Source organism: Salvelinus sp. IW2-2015, linkage group LG36 (genome assembly GCF_002910315.2).
Source record: "Salvelinus sp. IW2-2015 linkage group LG36, ASM291031v2, whole genome shotgun sequence".
In the NCBI taxonomy this organism is placed as follows: domain Eukaryota; kingdom Metazoa; phylum Chordata; class Actinopteri; order Salmoniformes; family Salmonidae; genus Salvelinus; species Salvelinus sp. IW2-2015.
The window spans coordinates 898810-918668 of record NC_036875.1 but is presented as its reverse complement, the minus strand read 5'-3'; the positions used below and the strand labels follow the sequence as shown (position 1 = coordinate 918668).

The 19859-nt window shown below is 41.4% G+C and overlaps 1 pseudogene; it reads right to left on the bottom strand.

Annotated features, from left to right (window-relative positions):
- LOC111959946 (striated muscle preferentially expressed protein kinase-like) overlaps window positions 1–19859 on the bottom strand; it is a 156581-nt pseudogene that overhangs the window by 75639 nt on the left and 61083 nt on the right.

Here is a 19859-nt window from a genome sequence, read left to right as displayed (position 1 = left end):
TGCAGTGCGTTCCAATTCATCCTAAAAGTGTTCGATGGGGTTGAGGTCAGGGCTCTGTGCAAGCCAGTAAAATTCTTCCACACCGATCTCGACAAACCATTTCTGTATGAACCTCGCTTTGTGCACGGGGCAATGTCATGCTGAAACAGGAAAGGGCCTTCCCCAAACAGTCTAGAATATCATTGTATGCTGTAGCGTTAAGATTTCCTTTCACTGGAACGAATGGGCCTAGACTGAACCATGAAAACAGCCCCAGACCATTATTCCTTCTCCATCAAACTTTACAGTTGGCACTATACATTGGGGCAGGTCGCGTTCTCCTGGCAACCGCCAAACCCAGGTTGGTCTGTCAGACTGTCAGATGGTGATACGTGATTCATTATTCATTACGCGTTTCTACTGTTCCAGAGTCCAATGGCTGCAAGCTTTACACCATTCCAGCCAACTTTTGGCATTGCGCATGGTGATCTTAGGCTTGTGTGCAGTTGCTCGGCCATGGAAACCCATTTCATGAAGCTCCCGATGAACAGTTCTTGTGCTGACGTTGCTTCCAGAGGCAGTTTGGAACTCGGTAGTGAGTGTTGCAATCGAGGACAAATTATTTTTACGCGCAATGTGCTTCAGCACTCAGCGGTCTCATTATGTGAGCTTGTGTGGCCTACCAGTTCGCAGCTAAGCCATTGTTGCTCCTAGACATTTCCAATTCTCAATAACAGCACTTGCAGTTGACCGGGGCAGCTCTAGCAGGGCAGAAATTTGACGAACTGACTTGTTGGAATCCTATAAACTTACTTTTTGGTATCTAAGTGCCATGTTGAAAGTCACTGAGGTCTTCAGTAAGGCCATTCTACTGCCAATGTTTATGTATGGAGATTGCATGGCTGTGTGCTCGATTGTATACMCCTGTCAGCAACCAGTGTAGCTGAAATATCCTAATTTAYTAATTTGAAGYGGTGTCCACATACTTTTSTATATATAGTGTATATGCTTCACCACTTAGACATAAAATTAGGGAAGACCGGGGACAAAATGTATTGTATTGAATTTTACTCTATTGTTCAGAGACCCCTTGAAATAGGGCGGTCATTTTTTTTATATAAGAAACTTACATCTGTCTCAATCATTCATACACTTTTTTGCACTAACTCTGTTGCACTGACTCAATGCACACACACTGGACTCTACCCACACACTCACACATACTTACACTGACACCCCAACAGACACATAAACACATACTACATACTTCCACACACACACATAACACGCGGACACATGCATAATGATACCACAGTCACACACACACACACTTTCACGCTCGCCACAAATACAGCTAATACTGTCTATTATCTATCCTGTTGCCTAATCACTTTACCCCTACCTACTGTATATGTACATAGCTACCTCAATTACCACGTACACCTGCACATCGACTCGGTACTGGTACTCCCTGTATATAGCCACGTTATTTTTACTAGTTATTGTTATTCATTATTSACTGTGTATTTCTTCCTGGAGTCAATATTTGTATTTTTATTTTATTTTTATGTTTAACTCAGCATTGTTGAAAAAGGACCCTTCAGTAAGCGTTTCAATGTTAGTCTGCACCTGTTGTTTACAAAGCATGTGACAAATACAATTTGATTTGATTTAGGTCTGTGCATAAAACGCTCAGATCAAAATATAGATTTCAATCTGAAAAGTCCAGACGTTACATTTGCCGCCATGCCAGGGGCAATTGTAACAGTAACTGGGGTCAAATGTAACGCCTAAGAAATAAACCAAATAAACTCACTTAACTTTTAAAAAAAACATTAACGTTTATGAACTATCATATCATCATAGACATATGTAATGACTTTGCAAGAAATAATAATTTTTATGTATGTAACCAATATTTACAGTAACACCCCTGTTTGGTTCGGTTCCTCTCACACTATATTGAATAGTCTAATGGTGCCCAGATCATATATGTTTACAACTTCTTTGGCACTCCAAGGATATTGAACGTTAGTATTTGTATAATTCATAATATCTTAAAGTAAAAATCCCTTGTTTTCATCATTTGGCTGCTTGACTTGACAACATGTGCCTAGCAAGAGAAAACAATAGTGACACATGTCAATGTTAAGCAAATATAAAGCGATGAAAATTATGTTCGTTTGAATTCTTGGACATTAATGCTCAGGATAGTATAAAAAAATGTAAAGCCAGTGGAACAAACTACTTACACTCCTAAAAAACAAACACTTGCCCATAAAACGAGCAAATAGTGAGAAATTTGGCTGAAACTTTTCAAGCAGGGAGAGAACTTTAAATGGGCATGTACTGAGTTTCGTCACTCTAGCTAGTTTCTTTTGGGAGAAATGTAAGGTGTTACAATTGCCCCCGGTCTCCCCCGCGTTATATACAGTATCTAGTCCCCCCCATTTGAAGAAATCACTTGGAGTATTTGGACAAATTAAATGTGAAAGGAATGTAGGAGAATAGATCTGGTAAAAGATAATACAAAGAAAAACCAACCGTTCTTTTGTATTTCTTTTGTACCATCATCATGCAATTTAGATTTTGGCCAMTAGATGGCAGCAGTGTCTGTRAAAAGTTCCAATGAACCATTGYATTTCTGTTCAAGATGTTGTATTAAGACTGCCCAAATGTGCTTAATTTGTTTATTAAGAYATTTTCATGTTCAAAATTGTGCACTCTCCTCAAACAATAGCATGGTATTCTTTCACTGCAATAGCTACTGTAAATTGGACAGTGCAGCTAGATTAACAAGAATTTAAGCTTTCTGCCWATATCAGATATGTCTATGTCCTAGTAAATTTTCTTGTTACTTACAACCTTATGCTAATCGCATAAGCCTATGTTAGCTCAACCATCCCGTGGATGGGACACCAATCCCAAAGAAGTTTTAAACGAGTCTAAAGGTTAGTACTTGGTCCCAAATCGATTGCACCCAATGACTACATCAAGCTTGACTCTACATCTCGTTGGGTGCAGATTGCAGATTGTTTTGGGTATATTCTGGGACATGCCTTGTCCAATAGTAACTTAATGGTGAATGGTGCCTGGAGTCATTTTATTTCTAAATGTGCAGAGAGGATGTTTCTGAGCACTTCTAAATTCATAATGAATATATTCATTTGGATGCTGCCACGATAAAGAAAAATCATGAATGGATCATGAATAATGATATTTGTGCCTCTGTAACTTTCTCGCTCTTCATTATTCATGATTCATTCAGGATTTGTCATGATCATGGCAGCATCCAAATGAMTATAAGCGTGTTTAGAAACATATTTTATTCTCACTTTATTCTCACTCCAAAATGACACCTGACATAATTCCCCATTCAGTTACTATTGGACAAGACATGACCCAAAACAAACTGCAAACGCACCAACTGTATTTGTAGAGCTTGATGTAGTCATTGCAGGCAATGATTATAATACCAATACTAAAGTGTTGACTACTTTAACACACTATAGCGAATTTGTACAAATACTTATGATTTCTTCAAATGGGGGACACATAAAGTTATAAAAGTGATTTGATGTCTAAATGGTAAAACATATATATGAAAATACCGTAAAATTAAAAGGTGGAATTCTGTACTGTCTCTGTCATATTAATCATTTAGATTTCAAATCCAAAATGCTGGAGTACAGAGCCAAATTTACAAATGTAGCTTCACTGTCCAAATACATATGGTGAGGACTGTAGGTGGTAAGTGTGTTCGTACATTTGAGATGACATAGCAGGTTTGGGCTCCTGGACATAGAGTTCAGCGGCACTCTCGGCGTCGCCGTGTGGATTGCAAGCGATGACTGTGTAGAAGCCCTCGTCCTCATTGGTGACATGAGAGATTATGAGGGAGTGACGTCCTCCCTCTTGTAAGATCTGCACATTGTCACTCTCTACCAGTGTATGGTCTGGGGAGAGAAGAGGACATACAGACATTGAGACATTGTCTGCACAGAGATTTTATTTGCGAAACCTTGAAATTGTGCATGCCACAAACAAGTATAACTGTAGTACTAACTGTAGTATTACTATGTAACAATGTGTACCTGCCAGACCTGGGTTCAAATACTATATAAAATATTTCAATTACTTTTACATAGATTTCAAAGTAGTTAATTATTGAAATGTATTCGGAAATAAACTTGGAAAGTATTGGCATCTATTTTAAAACACTCAAATACACTCACATGCATTCAACCCATGTATTTGAAATTAGTATTTGAAATAAGTATTTGAAAATACTTTCAAAAAGTAGGCTATTTATAGGAAATGATTTGCCTGGGTGAACATGATGAAAATGGGTCCCCTACCAAAATGTCCCCAGCTGACTTTTGGAGGAGGTGTTCCACTGACCCTGCAGTCAAAGCGGGCGTTACGTCCCTCAATCACCTCTAAGGCATCCAGCTTGCGGGTGAAAAGGGGCTTGATGGAAGGGATGACTTTGAGTTGGCCACTTAAGTTCAGTTCCTCTAAAACAAAACAAGGTCAAAGTAAAGAAACAAACTTGAAAATATAGTTGAAAATAAAGTAAAACATTTACAGTACCGGTTTTATTAATTAAAATGGTCATTCAACTAATTTCAAGAACTCCAGTTTGATTCTGGGAAGTTGATGACTTACATGTTATCATCCATATGATATGATATTGTATATGTATGCAATAATATATATAAGCTAATTTATCTTTTGGTTAATCTATACGTTTGGTTATTCTAAACCACAGAAGTGAAGAGGACAAGCGAAGCAGATGACAGTGCAGTTAAGAGTTTACCTTTGGCCGAGGTCAGCTTGCACGTATAGGAGCCACTGTTGTCCTCGTGCACTGAGTTGAGGAGCAGCCTGCACCTTTTCCCGTCAAAATGCATTTTGCAGTTGAGCAGAGCTGGCTGGATCAGTTTACCATCTGCAAGCCAATCGACGTCTGTTTCCAGTGGTCCAATTATGTGGCACTCTAACATGACCGTCTCACCTGCGTCCGCTGTGATGTCCATCACTGGACGGATAATGGTTAGGCCTGGCTCCACTGGTGGCACTAGGGGATACACAGGACAAGAGAGAATATTTTATCAAATCTGTGACTTGTTCGTTATCTGGCAGTCTGCACCAAGTTAAGTATTTAGTAAGGTATATACTTAAATATATCACCTGTGTTTTAAAAGTTGTGCAATAATCATGGATTTGAGTCTCATAAGCAGTGGTGTAAAGTACTTAAGTAGTATTTTAAAGTATTTTTACTTAAGTAGTTTTTTGGGTATCTGTACTTTACTATTTATATTTTTGACAACTTTTACTTTTGCTTCACTACATTCCTATTGAAAATATTGTACTTTTAACTCCATACATTTCCCATACACCAAAAGTATGAATGCTTAGCAGGACAAGAAAATTGTGAAAATCACACACTTATCAAGAGAACATGTGGTCATCCCTACTGCCTATGGTCTGGCGGACTCACTAAACACAAATACATCTTTTGTAAATAATGTCTGAGTGTTGGAGTGGCTATCCGTATATTTTAGAAACAAGAAAATTCTTGCTTAATATAAGGATTTTTAAATGATTTATAATTTTACTTCTACTTTTGATACTTAAGTATATTTTAGCAATTACATTTACTTTTGATACTTAAGTATATTGAAAACCAAATACTTTAAAACTTTTACTCAAGTAGTATTTTACTGGCTGACTTTCACTTGAATAACTTTCTATTAATTAAAACYTCATAAGGATCTGACCCTTTTTTTCMAATTTTTGCCTAAAATGACATACCCAAATCTAACTGCCTGTAGCTCAGGACCTGAAGCAAGGATATGCATATTCTTGATACCATTTGAAAGGAAACACTTTGAAGTTTGTGGAAATGTGAAATTAATGTAGGAGAATATAACACATTAGATCTGGTAAAATATGTTGAACCWTGATCTTTGAAATGAAAGAGAAAGGCCATCATGTATTATTCCAGCAGAGATGCAATTTAGATTYTGACCACTAGATGGCAGCAGTATATGTGCAAAGTTTTAGACTGATCCAATGAACCATTGCATATCTGTTCAAAATGTTGTATCAAGACTGCCCAAATGTGCCTATTTAGTTTATTAATACATTTTGAAGTTCATAATTATGGACTCTCCGTAAACAATAGCATGGTATTATTTCACTGTAATAGCTACTGTAAATTAGACAGTTCAGTTAGATTAACAAGAATTTAAGCTTTCWGCCCATATCAGAYATGTCTATSTCCTGGGAAGTTTTTTTTTGCAAATCACATTAGCCTACATTTGCTCAACTGTCTCGTGGGGGGGGCATCCCATAGAGGAAGGTATCTATACTGTAATGACCTGGCTAGATCATAAAGGAACAATTGTCCAGACAGAGGTTTGAGTTTATGAATTCACTGTTTATTAACCCAACTCCACACAGGCTACTGCTTGGCCATAGTCCACGCGAAATATAAAATCAAATCAAATTGAATTGAATCCCAAATAAAACATTATTGGTCACATACACATGGTTAGCAGATGTTAAAACTTCTTATGGCTGTGATCCCGTTAACGGGATCGATATGACAACAGCCAGTGAAAGTGCAGGGCGCCAAATTCAAACAACAGAAATCTCATAATTAAAATTACTCAAACATACAAGTATCTCATACCATTTTAAAGGTAATCTTGTTGTTAATCCCACCACAGTGTCCGATTTCAAAAAGGCTTTACAGCGAAAGCACCACAAACGATTATGTTAGGTCACCGCCAAATCACAGAAAAACACAGCCATTTTTCCAGCCAAAGACAGGACTCACAAAAAGCAGAAGTAGAGATAAAATTAATCACTAACCTTTRATGATCTTCATCAGATGACACTCATAGGACTTCATGTTACACAATACATGTATGTTTTGTTCGGTAAAGTTCATATTTATATCAAAAAATCTCAGTATACATTGGCGCGTTATGTTCAGTAGTTCCAAAAACATCCGGTGATTTTGCAGAGAGCCACATCAATTTCCAGAAATACTCATAATAAACGTTGATCAAAGATACAAGTGTTATACATGGAATTTTAGATCCACTTCTTAATGCAACCGCTGTGTCAGATTTCAAAAAAGCTTTACGGAAAAAGCAAACCATGCAATAATCTGAGGTCGGCGCTCAGAGCCCAATCAAGACAAAAAGATATCCGCCATATTGTGCAGTCAACAGAAGTCAGAAATAACATTATAAATATTCACTTACCTTTGATGATCTTCATCAGAATGCACTCCCAGGAAYCCGTTCCACAATAAATGTGATTTGTTCGATAATGTCCATCATTTATGTCCAAATAGCTACTTTTGTTAGCGAGTTTGGTAAACAAATCAAAACTCACGAAGCGCGTTCACTAGTTGCAGACAAAATGTCAAAAGGTTCCGTTACAATCCGTAGAAACATGTCAAACGATGTATAGAATTAATCTTTAGGATGTTTTTAACATAAATCTTCAATAATGTTCCAACCGGAGAATTCCTTTGTCTTCAGAAAAAGCAAATGGAACGGGGGCTACCTCTCATGTGAATGCGGGTGACCAGCTCTTGGCACTCTGCCAGACCTATGTCTCAATCCCCTCTCATTCAGCCCCCCTTTACAGTAGAAGCCTGAAACAAGTTTCTAAAGACGGTTGACATCTATTGGAAGCCTTAGGAAGTGCAACATGACCAATATCCCACTGTATCTTCAATAGGGGCTGAGTTGAAAATCGACCAACCTCAGATTTCCCACTTCCTGGTTGGATTTTTTTCTCAGGTTTTTGYCTGCCATATGWGTTCTGKTATACTCACARACATCATTCAAACAGTTTTAGAAACTTCAGAGTGTTTTCYAKYCAAATATASTAATAATATGCATATATTAGCAACTGGGACTGAGGAGCAGGCAGTTTACTCTGGGCACCTCTGGGCACCTTATTCATCCAAGCTACTCAATACTGCCCCCAGCCATAAGAAGTTAACCGTCTGATGGCCTTGACATAGAAGCTGTTTTTCAGTCTCTCGGTCCCACCWTTGATGCACCTGTACTGACMTCGCCTTCTGGATGATAGCAGGGTGAACAGGCAGTGGCTCGGGTGGTTGTTGTCCTTGATTATCTTTTTGGCCTTCCTGTGACATCGGGTGCTGTAGGTGTCTTCGAGGGCAGGTAGTTTGCCCCTGGTGATGCGTTGTGCAGACAGCACTACCGTCTGGAGAGCCTTGCGGTTGAGGGCGCTGCAGTTGCCGTACCAGGCGGTGATAAAGCCCGACAGGATGCTCTCGATTGTGCATCTGTAAAAATGTGTGACTGTTTTAGTTGACAAGCCAAATTTCTTCAGCCTCCTGAGATTGAAGAGACGTTGTTGTGCCTTCTTCAAAACAATGTGTGTGTGGGTGGACCATTTCAGTTTGTCCGTGATGTGTACGCCGGGGAACTTAAAATGTTCTACCTTCTCCACTACTGTCCCGTCGATGTGGATGGGGAGGTGCTCCCTCRGCTGTTTCCTGAAGTTCACGATCATCTCCTTTGATTTGTTGACGTTGAATGAGAGGTTATTTTCCTGACACCACACTCCGAGGGCCCTCACCTCTTCCCTGTAGRYCGTCTCGTCGTTGTTGGTAATCAAGCCTACCACTATAGTGTCATCTGCAAACTTGATGATTGAGTTGGARGTGTGCATGGCACGCAGGCATGTGTGAATAGGGAGTACAGGAGAGGRCTGAGAACTCACCCTTGTGGGGCCCCAGTGTTGAGGACCAACAGGGTGGAGATGTTGTTTCCTACCTTCACCACCTGGGGGCGGCCCGTCAAAGTCCAGGACCCAGTTGCACAGGGAGGGGTCAAGACCCAGGGTCTCGAGCTTAATGACAAGTTTGGAGGGTACTATGGTGTTAAATGCTGAGCTGTAGTCAATGAACAGCATTCTTACATAGGTATTCCTCTTGTCCTGATGGGATAGGGCAGTGTGATGGCGACTGCATCGTCAGTGGACCTATTGGGGCGGTAAGCAAATTGGAGTGAAAAATTGCTGTGTTTTTCTGTGACATGGTGGTGACCTAACATAATCATTTGTGGCGCTTTCGCTGTAAAGCCTTTTTGAAATCAGACACTGTGGCTGGATTAAAGAGAATTGTATCTTTAAAATGGTGCCTAATACTTGTATGTTTGAGAAATTWGATTTATGAGATTTCTGTTGATTGAATTTGACGCACTGCAATTTCATTGGCTGTTGGGTTAATTTGTCTGGGAGCAAGGCGTCGATGTCCGCGACGGGGCTGGTTTATCTTTTTGTAATCCGTGATTGGCTGTAGACCCTGCCACATACGTCTCGTGTTTGAGTCGTTGAATTGTGACTCTACTTTGTCTCTATACTGATGCTTTGCTTGTTTGATTGCCTTGCGGAGGGAACAGCTGCTCTGTTTGTATTCGGTCATGTTTCCTGTCGCCTTGCCATGATTAAAAGCGGTGGTTCGCGCTTTCAGTTTTGTGCGAATGCTGCCATCAATCCACGGTTTCTGGTTAGGAATGGTTCTAATATTCACAGAGGGTACGACATCTCCGATACACTTGCTAATAAACTCGCTCACCGAGTCAGCGTATACATCACTGTTATTGTCTGAGGCTATCCGGAACAGATCCCAGTCCACGTGATCAAAGCAATCTTGAAGCGTGGAATCCGATTKGTCAGACCAGCGTTGGATAGACCTGAGCACGGGCGTTTCCTGTTTTAGTTTCTGTCTATAGGCTGGGAGCAACAAAATGGAGTCATGGTCAGATTTGCCGAATGCAGGGCGGGGGAGGGCTTTGTATGCCTCGCGGAAGTTAGAGGAGTAATGATACAGAATTCTACCAGATTGGACATTGGCGAGTAATATCCTCGGAAGCGGTGGATGGTGTGCTCGCCTTCTGAGTATGACCAGTAGGCCGTTCCGTCTGCCTCTCATGCTGCGACTGCGTTGTTTTGGGTCAGCCTCCGAGATAAGATCCCATGTCCAGGGTGGAGTTCCAAACAAAGGATCCACTTCGGGAAAGACGTATTCCTGGTCGTAATGTTGATAAGTTGACATCGCTTTAATATCCAATAGTTATTCCCGGCTGTATGTAATAACACTTGAGATTTTCTGRGCTAACAATGTAAGAATGAATACCTAAAAAAACAAATAACTGCATAGTTTTCTAAGCACCTGAAGCGAGGCGATGGCGCCGACAAAGATATCCATATAAAACAACCGTGACCTTCTCTTGTGAAGACCAGACGTAAGAGAGAGAACAATGGCTAAACATGGTCTTAAACTTGCAATGCTCCACCCCCCTGCCAACCCCCCCACTCCACCAATCACCAGGATGCCCAGCGTTAGAACATTCCAGGMATTCCTGTGATTGGAAGATAGCAGGTTGATTGGCCACGCGAACACTGGGTACTGGTAAGTACAACACAAACAACTAAMAGCATAACACATAGCTGTCTGTGCGGGTCGCTACAATACTTTTAATTAAGTATAACAATTTGGTACTTTTCCCACCACTGCTTATAAGGACGTTTTAATGACTTGTGAGTTTATAGCTTAATAGTACTGTTCTGATAGCTGTACTTCTGTACAAAGTATTATATTGTCCTATGTTGTCATCTAGTGGKAAATTTGGGTACTATAGCTTTTAATTTGCTAACTATCGGTGCAGAGCTATTTCCTGTCAGAACAGAAAAGACAGACAAGCTCTATTCGTTCATTTTAGTAGGCCTTGGTTAAAGATGAGTCTGTACATACTTTCGAGTTATTAGAAAATGCTTTTGCTAATTCAAATTGGGTTTCTAGAATATTAATGTTTTTTGCATGTTTATTTTAGTTTTCTAAATTCCGATGATGCTAAGCTAATTACGCTAACTATCACCCATTCACTTAACATTGTGCGTTAGCATGCTAGCTATCGTTTTGGGATGGAATTTAGCTTCTTGGTTTTTGGATGTATCTAGCTATTTTAAGTGTTCAGATATCTCTCTTGACAAAGCTAAATCATATGTATTAAGCTATATGGACACTTAGATGATGTGTATATGTTTAGTGGTACATTTCCTGTGATTGGCATCATATCTGCACGGTCATGTTGGCTAGCTAGGCTAGTTGTTGTTGCTCACTCGTGATAGAGATGCTGTTCTTTATTTGTATCCATTTGTGTGAATGTATATAGGGACTTTTTCTCATACAGTTTCTCCTTTCTGTATCTGTTACAGTTTTCAAACAAAATGTCTTCAACTAAAGATTCTTAATGGTACCAATGCCTTTTGATTATTTACTGGAAGAGTGTAAGTTGTCTGCCAAGCTTTGTAGCTTACACATTGTGCGGGTAGAACAACTGCTCTTATTACTTTGCTTCGAGTCAGTGTTATAACACAGTATAGGTGTTATAAGGCATTATATGTACCTCACATAACAAATATGTTATCCAACGTTTTGTATTATTTGATTGGCATACAGCAAAGAGAGGCATTGGAAAAAGACAACATTGCTGTACTGTACCTTTCACCTCCAGTTTGCATTCGCACTGCTTTGTTCCATACTCATTGATGATCTTGCAGGTGTACACTCCCGTGTCCGACTTCTGAGCTGAGTTGATGGTCATTTCAAAAGTGCAGTCCTTGGTCTCACGCACTTTGTGGTGCAAGTCTGTTTTTATCGTCTCCCTGTCCCTCAGCCTGAACAAAGAGAGAGTTCTATATTTAGAAATATTTTGCAATGTTTAGAGATGCATTACAATGGAGAGGKAACTACAGTATACTGGTTTTATAAAGACTACATTGTAAATGTATTACAGAAACCTAGCAACCATTGTCTTGCCAATGTGAACCATGCCAATGTGGAGAAGGCACAAAACTCTAATGGCAAGATACAATATACAAAAGTATGTGGACACCCTTTCAAATTAGTGGATTCGGCTATTTCAGCTACACCCATTACTGATAGGTGTATAAAATCGAGCACACGGCCATGCAATCTCCATAGACAGACATTGGCAGTAGAATGGCCTTACTGAAGACCTCAGTGACTTTCAACGTGGCACCGTTGTAGGATGCCACCTTTCCAAGAAGTCAGTTAGTCAAATTTGTGCACTGCTAGATCTGCCCCAGTCAACTGTAAGTGCTGTTATTGTGAAGTGGAAAAGTCTAGGACAGGCCTGGGCAAGGGCCTTTGTTTTTCAAAGAAAAGGAAAGTAGACAATGAATGTAGGGTGTTCCAGCAAGAGTGGAGGTATCAGGGAAAGCTGTGTGCTTGGTGTGCAAAGAGAGCATTGCTGTCTTGAAAGACTACAACTTGTCCYGACACTTCCAGACAAAGCATGCAGAGAAATATAGGAATATGTCTTCTTAGCAGAGGGCAAGTGCATCAAAATAGTTGCTTTCTCAGCTGCAAAAGCAGCAAGGACTTTTAACAAAACTGCATTCAGCAAACGACGGAATTGAGAGAGCTAGYTATGTACTGCCCCACAAAATTGCTAACATAGTGAGCCATTTGCTGAGGGCGAATTCATTAAAGAATGTTTAATGGACTCTGCAGCAATACTTTCCCCCGACAAGAAAGAGCTGTTTGAAAATGTTTCCCTGTCAAGACGAACAGTGACACGGCGTGTTGGGGACATCGCAGAGAATATGGAACAACAGTTGAAAGACAAGGTAAAGGATTTCACCTATTTCTCATTGGCCCTGGATGAGAGCAGTGATGCACGTGACACAGTGCAGTTGTTGATATTCTTACGAGGCATAACCCCAGACTTTGAAATTACAGAGGAGCTTGCATCAGTGCAGTCAATGAAGAGCACAACCACAGGGAAAGATTGTGACCACTGATGGGTGCGCAAACTTGACAGAATAAAAAGTAGCTGAGCTGAACCCAGATCAGAAAATTATTTTCCTGCATTGCATTATTCATCAGGTGCTCTGTAAATGTGTTCTGAAAATGAGCCATGTTGTGGATACAGTCATTTAGTGGTAAACTTCATAAGAGAAAAATCTTTAAACCACAGGCAGTTTATCTCACTGTTGGAAGAGACAGAGTCGGGTTATGCAGATCTCCCCTACAACAAAACGTGAGATGGCTGAGTTTGGGGAAGGTGCTTAAAAGAGGGGTTGGGTTAAAACTTCTTTGGGCTAGGGGGCAGCATTTTCACGTTTGTATGAAAAGCGTGCCCAGAGTAAACTGCCTGCTACTCAGGCCCAGTTGCTAATATATGCATATTATTAGTAGATTTTGATAGAAAACACTCAGAWGTTTCTAAAACTGTTTGAATCATGTCTGTGAATATGACAGAACTTATTTGGCAGGCGAAACCCMGAGGACAAACCATTCWGATTTTTTTAGTTTTTGAGGTCACTCTTTTTTCAATTGGGAATCCAGATTTGTAAGGGACCTTCTTGCAGTTCCTATCGCTTCCACTGGATGTYAACAGTCTTTAGAAATTGGTTGAGGTTTTTCCTTTGAGAAATGAAGAAGTAGCCATGTTCAGAWTGAGGCTCGAGTGAAGTGTACTGTTTGTTAGAGGCGCGTGACCAGAAAGCATGCTACACATTGTTTTCCTCCGGTATTGAACACAGATCATCCCGTCTTCAATTTTATCGATTATTTACATAAAAAAATACCTAAAGTTGTATTACAAAAGTAGTTTGAAATGTTTGGACAAAGCTTACAGGTAACTTTTGTAGTCATGTTGAGCGAGTTGGAACCGGTGTTTTTCTGGATTAAATGCGCCAAATAAATGGACATTTTGGATATCGACGGAATTAATCGAACAAAAGGACCATTTGTGATGTTTATGGGACATATTGGAGTGCCAACAGAAGAAGCTCGTCAAAGGTAAGGCTTGAATTAWATCTTTATTTCAGCGTTTTGTGTCRCGCCTGGAGGGTTGAAATATGATGGTCTGTGAATGTTTGCTTGGGTGCTATCCTCAGATAATAGCATTGTTTGCTTCCGCCGTAAAGCAATTTTGAAATCTGACACGTTGGCTGGATTCACAACAAGTGTAGCTTTAATTTGGTATATTGAATGTGTGATTTCATGAAAGTTTAATTTTTATAATAATTTATTTGAATTTGGCGCTCTGCATTTTCACTGGATGTTGGCCAGTTGGGACGCTACCGTCCCACATATTCCAGAGAGGTTAAATGCGGAAGACACTTTCAGTTGAATACATTCAGTTGGGCAACTGACAACTGTAGGTATCCCCCTTTCCTTAACCAGGTGTGGGACCTGAAGTTGGAGATTGCAAATGAAAGGAAAATATGTGGATTTCACTCAACTGCAAGATAAAGAATGGTTGKCTGATTTTGCCTACGCCGTGGACATCATGGCTCTCATGAATGAACTGAATTCCAAACTACAAGGGAAGGGGCTTTTTGCACGTCAGAAATGTGCCTTGTCAAAGCCTTCAAGGGAAAATTACTCCTCCTGACCTGCCAAGTAGATGCCAACAATCTCACCCACCTTCCGACACTACTAGTCTGTTCCCTGTCAGATGACCAGCGGGAGAAGTATACATCGGTCCTGCGTGCTTTCAATAGTGAGTTTTCTCGTCGTTTTGAGGATTTCAAAGTGTTGGAAAATGACATGCTGTTGGTTTCCTCTCCTTTCACCTTCAATGTGGATAACGCTCCCACTGACCTGCAACTTGAGCTTATCGATCTTCAGTCTGATGCAGTGATTCGAGAACTATTCAAAGCAATGTCACTGACAAGGTTCTATGTATCTCTCGATGAACAAAACTTTCCAAAGACTAGGAGTCATGCTCAGAAGATGTTTGTACTGTTTGGGGCAAACTATGTATGTGAAGACATTTTCAGTGATGAAATATAACAAGTCAAGGCACAGATCATCCCTTACTGACTCTCACCTCTCAGCAATCCTGCGCATAGCGACACTATACCTGACTTCACTGCTCTAGTCAATGCCCATCAGACTTCACTCCTCACACTGATTGAGTAGTACATCTTTGGGCTAGGTGTTCCGCTAGCGGGATCACATCCAGTGAAATTGCAGGGCGCCAAATTCAAATTACAAACTCATAAAATTAAACATTCATGAACATATCATATCATTTAAAAGCTTAACTTCTTGTTAATCCAACTGCGTTGTCAGATTTCAAGAAAGCATACCAAGCAATTATTTGAGGACAGCGCACAACATCAAAATACTTTTTCAACCAGCACAGGCTTCACAAAAATCACAAAAAGCGATTAAATAAATCACTTACCATTGAAGATCTTCCTCTGTTTGCAATCCCAAGGGTGCCAGCTACACAATGAATGTTTGTTTTGTTCGATACAGTCCTTCTTTATACTTCTTTATATCCAAAAAAGYATCTTTAGTTGGCGCCATTGATTTCAGTAATCCACAACTTCAACATGCATACAAAGGAATCCAAAAAGCTACCGGTAAACTTCGTCCAAATAATGTTTCTAAACAATCCTCAGGTACCCTAATATTTAAATAAATGATAATATTTCAGACGGAAAAAACGGTGTTCAATAGGAAAGGAAAATAACGAAGAGCGCGCCATCATTCACACACGCCAAAAGCCTACCTTTCCTGATTAGCTCACTTTGGAAAAACTACAATTACTTGTTTGTTTTTTAAGAAACAAGCCTGAAACCCTGTTTAAAGACTGTTGACATCTAGTGGAAGCCATAGAAACTGCAATCTGGGAACTATTTTTATATATAGACCCATAGACTTCCATTGGAAAAGCCTGTGACCTCCAAAAAAAATGCAGGATACTGCCCCTTAGCCAAATGTAATGTTGAGCTCTCTCTCTTTCTTGTGTTTTTGTGCATACCTGTTAACAAGAGTTCTGTCCGTGATGCTGAATGCAGTGTACTTTTCCCTCCGTGTAGTTCATTGCATGTTTAATAATGAAAATACCTACCAATAGGAGAACATGGATGTGGTTTATATGTTAAAAAAGTGATTTACAAAAKATATATCTGTCAACACAGTCATACACATGATGTATAATCCTGTCATATGATGTGGCCCTCCATGGAAAATAATTTCCCAGGCCTGGTCTAGGAGCAACAACGGCTCAGCCGCAAAGTGGTAGGCCACACAAGCTCACAGAACAGGACCACCTGTTCTGAGTGCTGAAGGGCGCAGCACGTAAAAATTGTCTGTCCTCGATTGCAACACTCACTACCRAGTTTTCAAACTGCCTCTGGAAGCAACGTCAGCACAAGAACTGTTCGTCGTGTGCTTCATGAAATGGGTTTCCATGGCCGAGCAGCCGCACACAAGCCTAAGATCACCATGCGCAATGCCAAGCGTACGCTGGAGAGCTGTAAAGCTCGACGTCATTGGACTTTGGAGCAGTGAAAAGGCTCTCTGGAGTGATGAATCACGCTTTAACATCTGGCAGTCTGACGGACGAATCTGGGTTTGGCGGATACCAGGAGAACGCAACCTGCCCTGATGCATAGTGCCAACTGTAAAGTTTGGTGGAGGMAGAATAATGGTCTGGGGCATGGTTCTGTGCTTCCAACTTGGGRCAAAAGTTTGGGGAAGGCCCTTTCCTGTTTCAGCACAAAGGGAGGTCCATAGAGAAATGTTTTTTCGAGATCGGTGTGGAAGAACTTGACTGGCCTGCACAGAGCCCTCACCTCAACCCCATCGAACACCTTTGGGATGAATTGGAACGCCAACTGAAAGCCAAGCCTAATCGCCCAACATCAGTGCCCGACCTCACTAACGCTCTTGTGGCTGAATGGAAGGAAGTCCCCGCAGCAATGTTCCATCATCTAGTGGAAAACCTTCCCAGAAGAGTGGAGGCTGTTATAACAGCAAAGGGGGGACCAACTCTATATCAATGCCCAGGATTTTGGAAAGAGATGTTTGACGAGCAGGTGTTCACATACTATACCTTTGGTCATGTAGTGTATGCATGACAAAACACATTCTGTATTGTATCAATAACTCTTGTACATTACAGCAGGCTTTTTCAGTTTAGGTTAAATACACAGAGCATTGAATTRATGATTTAATGGCGTAAGGAAACCTACCAATAAACCATGGGTTTGGGCTGTCCATTTAGTCGGACAGACATGGTCACTTCTTGCCCCTCAATGACCGCTTGATCATTCATAGTTACCTGTTAAAACAGAGGATGAGCCATTTTGAAATGGGAGTTGACAGCACATAGTCTCATTTCCATGCTGTCACTTTTGAAATGCAAACTACACTATATGRAACATCGGTAACACTTTACATGACACACAGTGTCATATTACATTATGATGTCATATGATTGTATATACACTGCTCAAAAAAATAAAGGGAACACTTAAACAACACAATGTAACTCCAAGTCAATCACACTTCTGTGAAATCAAACTGTCCACTTAGGAAGCAACACTGATGTACAATACATTTCACATGCTGTTGTGCAAATGGAATAGACAAAAGGTGGAAATTATAGGCAATTAGCAAGACACCCCCAATAAAGGAGTAGTTCTGCAGGTGGTGACCGACCACAGACCACTTCTCAGTTCCTATGCTTCCTGGCTGATGTTTTGGTCACTTTGAATGCGCGGGGCTTTCACTCTAGTGGTAGCATGAGACGGAGTCTACAACCCAGACAAGTGGCTCAGGTAGTGCAGCTCATCCAGGAGGCACATCAATGCGAGCTGTGGCAAGAAGGTTTGCTGTGTCTGTCAGCGTAGTGTCCAGAGCATGGAGGCGCTACCAGGAGACAGGCCAGTACATCAGGAGACGTGGAGGAGGCCGTAGGAGGGCAACAACCCAGCAGCAGGACCGCTACCTCCGCCTTTGTGCAAGGAGGAGGAGGAGAAGGAGCACTGCCAGAGCCCTGCAAAATGACCTCCAGCAGGCCACAAATGTGCATGTGTCTGCTCAAACGGTAGAAACAGACTCCATGAGGGTGGTATGAGGGCCGCGTCCACAGTGGGGTTGTGCTTACAGCCCAACACGTGCAGGACGTTTGGCATTTGCCAGAGAACACCAAGATTGGCAAATTCGCCACTGGCGCCCTGTGCTCTTCACAGATGAAAGCAGGTTCACACTGAGCACATGTGACAGACGTGACAGAGTCTGGAGACGCCGTGGAGAACGTTCTGCTGCCTCAACATCCTCCAGCATGACCGGTTTGGCGGTGGGTCAGTCATGGTGTGGGGTGGCATTTCTTTGGGGGCCGCACAGCCCCCATGTGCTCGCCAAAGGTAGCCTGACTGCCATTAGGTACCGAGATGAGATCCTCAGACCCCTTGTGAGACCATATGCTGGTGCGGTTGCCCTGGGTTCCTCCTAATGCAAGACAATGCTAGACCTCATGTGGCTGGAGGTGTCAGCAGTTCCTGCAAGAGGGAGGCATTGATGCTAGGACTGGCCCGCCCGTCCCCAGACCTGAATCCAATTGAGCACATCTGGGACAACATGTCTCGCTCCATCACCAGCCACGTCACCACAGACTGTCCAGGAGTTGGCGGATGCTTTAGTCCAGGTCTGGGAGGAGATCCCTCAGGAGACCATCCGCCACCTCATCAGGAGCATGCCCAGGCGTTGTAGGGAGGTCATACAGGCACGTGGAGGCCACACACACTACTGAGCCTCATTTTGACTTGTTTTAAGGACATTACATCAAAGTTGGATCAGCCTGTAGTGTGGTTTTCCACTTTAATTTTGAGTGTGACTCCAAATCCAGACCTCCATGGGTTGATACATTGATTTCCATTGATAATTATTGTGTGATTTTGTTGTCAGCACATCAACTACGTAAGAAAAAAGTATTTATTAGAATATTTCATTCATCAGCTAGGATGTGTTATTTTAGTGTTCCCTTATTTTTTTGAGCAGTGTATAATACATATATATAATACATATATTTGTCATAGAGTGTCAAAACTCACATTTATTCCAATTTGTTTTTCCCTGCCAAGAAGTTTCCTTTTGTTTGAAAGTTTGTTTCTTAAACCCTTTGTTGTTGTGATGAATCTTTACAGTCATGTTCTTTTTCCCATTATATTTTAAATAACTTGTAGAAAATACACTTATGACACTGTCAAGAAGCATTATGACCATCCTAATCATACAATCCAAATAGGCCTATCATTACTTTCCCTTATATCAATCATCAGTCACAACAAGGATGTATTGTCCTGCCCTGAAATCTGCTCCTGCATTCATCCCAGTCATCAGCAACAGAGCACACATCAATGTGTGTGCAATTACAATGATAATTTAAAATGGTAAATTAAAAATATATACAGTATATATAACATGACATGTAGGCATGGTGTAATGGATATGTTTGACTTGTGGAGGTCATGTCAGGATGAGCCTGCAGGAAGGGTACCACATGAGGGAGGAGGATCTTCCCTTTAACGCACAATGTTGAGATTGCCTGCAATGACAACAAGCTCAGTCCGATGATGCTGTGACACACCGCCCCAGACCATGACGGACMCTCCACCTCCAAATCGATCCCACTTCAGAGTACAGGCCTCGGTGTAACGCTCATTCCTYCGATGATAACCGTGAATCCGACCATCATCCCTGGTGAKACAAAACCGCGACTGGTCATTGAAGAGTACTTTTTGCCTGTCCTATCTGGTCCAGCGAYGGTGGGTTTGTGCCCATAGGCGACGTTGTTTCCGGTGATGTCTGGTGAGGACCTGCCTTACAACAGGACTACAAGCCCTCAGTCCAGCCTCTCTCAGCCTATTGCGGACAGTCTGAGCACTGACTAGGGCAGTTGTTGTTGCCATCCTGTACCTGTCCCTCAGGTGTGATGTTCGGATGTACCAATCCTGTGCAGGTGTGGTTACACATGGTCTGC